We start from the raw sequence: 4143 nt of genomic DNA on the forward strand, positions 1-4143 counted from the left end.
GTCAATAAAAAACAGATATTCCTCTGTTACTGTCTCCTTTAGCCAACATCCATCTAGTGTTATCTATTACAACCCTCGTAGCACAGCCTCTTCTAAATCCAACCGGCACTTCATGCAGTTCTCTATTGATGTGTTGTTCCAGTCATTTTTGGATAATCTTCAGTAGAATCTTGCTTGCTTATAATATTAAAGATATTGTTTAATAATTTCCACATTCTGTTGGGTCACCTTTCTTTGGAATGGGAACAAATATAGATCTCTTCCAGTCGTTGGCCAAGTGGGGGTTCTCCAGATTTCTTGGAAAAACTTGGTGAGCACATCCAGGGCAGCATCTGTTAGCTGAAATATGTCAATTGATATACCATCTATTCCTGGGTCCTTATGTTTTGCTATTTCCTTCAAAGCAGCTTGAACTTCTTCCTTCATCACATAGGCTCTTGCTCATATGTTGTTTCATTAAATTCTTCTGTGTCTAACAATTCCTTTCAATACAATGACTCAGTATATTCTTTCCATCTTCTTTTAATACTTCCTGGATCATTTAATATTCTGCCTAAAGAATCCTTGATTATAGCAACTCGAGGTATTTCCTAATCATATATTCCTTTTATTCAGTGAGGTTAGACATCTTAAAAGTTGTTATATGCTGTCAAGTTGAAGACAACTCATAGCAGACCTAAAGCGATCCTTCCTCCTTTATGCTCATCATCTCCCACACATTCTAGCTCATTGCTGCAGTCGCTGTGTCAATCCATTGAAGATCTGTCTGCTTCACCTTCGCTGGCCCTCCAGATCCAAACATGATATTCCTGTCCAAGGAACTTCCTAACCACATATATCCAAAGTTTATGTGCTCTAGGAAGTGTGCTGCACTTTCTCCAAGACATATCTGTTTTTCTCCCTGGCAGTCCATAGAATATCCAGTACTCTTTTCCTACACCACAACTCAAAGGGATTGATTATTCTATCAACCATTGTCCGTTGTCTGATTCTCAGATGCCGGTGATTGGAAATACTGTGGTCACCTTAGCCTTTACATTTAAATACAGTCCACCTTAGCCTTTATTTATTTTTTAAATAACAATCTTTTAATAGTAATAAACATATCCAAAAGGTAGGAGTGAAATTAAAGACAATCAAGTGGGCGCAGGGAAAATTTCTCAAATCCATGGAGAGCTTGCCAAACTTATACCTGATCACTGGAGGCCAATGCAAAGAAAAGGCCTGAGAGGGTAATAGAGGGAGAGTGAACGTGAACTACAAATAAGGGTCCTACTGGCCACATCAGTAAACCTCACTATACCACATCCATAATCCAGAAATACATACTGAGGTAATAAGAGTGGGGAGGAGGTAAGAGATGTGTTTGGCTGTTCATTCTGATACAATAAAGTAGGAAAATTCCTTCAGAGTTAACCAACATGTCATTCTTCTTTGTCCAGGAATCATTACACAATCCAATAATCCATTTCCAACATCCTGCCACATCTACCTCCCAGTAAGTTTCTCCAGAAAAGGTAAAGGTCTGAGATCCCCATGAAACAAAACAATTAGATTTTGTTGGAATGTGGGTCACTACAAATTGACAATGACTGAAGAGGACAAATTTCAGATTTTCAAAAAGAGGGGAAATAGCAAGTAATTTCTTCATAATCCAAAGACATATGCACTTGGTAACAAGAGAATTTTCTTATCAGTCCATCGAGGGGCATCGGACTGAACACTGGAACCACAGCCTTGGGCCTGAGCTGCTGCAAAATCTTGCTCCTTTTCATCAGGTCTTCAAAACCCTGGAGAAGTTCTGTCTGGTTGACAGCACACAGCTTCCAATTCTTTATACTTTTTTCTGAGGAGATTACCCTGTAAAACCATACAATTTTCTCTTTGCTTTAGTAGTTGAGAATTCTCTTTGCTTTCCTTTTCTAGTTTCTTCAAATATTTTTCCTCTTCTCCAAAGAACAATAGTTCTTCATATTCAGCAGGTAGTATCTTCTTCCTCAAATTTACAAACTCCCCCCAAAATATGATTCTGCTGGTTTCTCTATTAAGATGTTTCTGATTTTCTTATGTTTGTGTCCCAGAGACCTCATTTGTTTCAGAAGGTTTTGCCGGTCTTTCTCAGGGAAAGTGTTGGTGAGTCTTGTGCTCATGACAAGTACAGCAGGGCAAATAGGAAGTGTCCTTGATCTCTTCACAGAAGATGTCCTTTGGTTTCGTGTATATCTCACACATTTGTTCAGAACTCTGTAAAGTGCTCCTGGCAGGGAACACACATGTCTTCAAAACAATGTTGGCTCTAGGGCTCTTTGGACTTGATTTCTTACCCTCAGGGCAGCTCTGAGAATTAGAGGCTTCCTCCAGGCATATAGAGAGACAAAATCTGAAAAAGTTGTGCAGTCAGTGGTGACTAGATCTACTAAATAATTCCTGCAGATAGAGCAAGTTAATTTCTTCTCGGGAGTGTTGGGATTCATGTTTCAAACAGTTACATCCAGGCTGGTTGTAAAAAAAGTGTTTATGGATGTCAGTTTAGAATCCCATGTTGGTCTTTAAATTGACATCATTGACTTTGGAGAGGTCCCTGACATCAGAGTTTCCTAATGCTATACGTCTTCTGATGTTCTGACTGCTGGTACCAAGGATGCTGATCCAAGTAAGATGAAATAGTTGAAAATTTCAATCTCCTCTCCATTTATCATGATGTTGCCTATTGGCCCAGTGATGAAGATTTTGTTTTCTTGATGTTTATAGTCTTTGATCTTTTACAGCAAGCATTTCAAGTCCTTCTTGCTTTGAACAACCTAGGTTGTAATCTGCATGACACAAATTTTGGATAAGTCTGCCTCCTATATGCTACATTCTTCTTCATAGAGTTGAGATTCTCAAATGAATTGCTCAGCATACAAATTAAATAGGTTTGGAGAAAGGATATAACCCTGACATACACCTTTTGTGATTTTTAACCAGGCAATGTTCCCTTGCTCTGTTCTGACAACAGCTTCTTGGTCTCCATATAAATTTAGTCAACCAAACAGAGATAGACATTCTTTTGGTATTTTCTTAAAAGCAGGATGATTAAAATGAAAAAAAGAAAAATCAATATGAAAGCTTATATTTAAGTAAATACCCTTAGTGTGTAACTATGAATGAATAGAAACCCAAAGTCTCTGTAAACTTTCATTAAAATAAATTTTTTTAAAAATAAAAGTAAATACCCTCCAGAGCTGAACTCTGAGGGTAACTAGACCAGTGGGTTCCAAGAAGTTGTTAAGTGAAAAAATCTTTAGAATATATGACATACTACCCACTGAATGTCTTTGAACTGAAGATATTAATGCTGTTGCTGAAAATGTTGACTTTCTTGTTCACTTTTTGCTATAAGGGTATTTGTGACTCAGCATTCCACCAGACTTCTGTAGTGTCCCCAACAATAGTTTGTCCAGGAGAAATCCAGTCCATGTGTGGTCTTTTACAGATAAGAGCTTCTTCAAACGTATGCAAAGTCTCTTGACGCCAGCACAAAGGGCTTCCTCAGATTACAGGAAAACAGGCCACAGATTATAAATCTCACTGACACTGATCAGGCAGGAGGAATGAAAATTGGAAATGTTTGTTTAGAGGGTTATTGCCAAGGTATCTTAGGAATCTTTACAAATTGAAATTTTGATAAGAGTTACAGATTTGTGCAATGTAATATAAGCCAACCTGATACTGGTTTTCCTCTTTATGGAAAAAATGAGGGTTGTTTGTTTGTTTTATCAAAAGGAGAAGCCAAGGAAATCTTTACTAGGAAGATATGCAATTTGTTAAGAAGTGTCAAATAGCTCAAAGATATGAGAAGCTTTAGAGTTACATACCCTGAAATTGTGTGCTATAGTTTTACACTGAAACACAAATGTCTGCCTATCATCTGTAAAGTCAAACCCAACCTACTGCCATGTAGTTGATTATGACTTTGTAAGACAGGGTAGAACAGTGTTTCCACTGGGTAGTAGAAGAAATAAACAGTGAAATTAAAAAGTTTCTTGAAACTAATGATAATGAAAACACCACCTGCCAAAACCTCTGGGAAACAGCCAAAGCAGTAATCAGAGGTCAATTTATAGCAATAAGCAAAAACATCAAAAGACAGGAAAAACAGAC

The 4143-nt window shown here is 37.7% G+C and overlaps 1 pseudogene; it reads right to left on the minus strand.

Moving 5' to 3' along the window:
- Positions 1–1196: 1196 nt before the first annotated feature.
- LOC102870329 overlaps positions 1197–4143 on the minus strand; it is a 10576-nt pseudogene continuing 7629 nt past the window's right edge.

This window comes from Elephantulus edwardii, unplaced genomic scaffold (assembly GCF_000299155.1).
Source record: "Elephantulus edwardii isolate Elephantulus edwardi_28Jun2011 unplaced genomic scaffold, EleEdw1.0 scaffold00020, whole genome shotgun sequence".
Taxonomy (NCBI): Eukaryota; Metazoa; Chordata; class Mammalia; order Macroscelidea; family Macroscelididae; genus Elephantulus; species Elephantulus edwardii.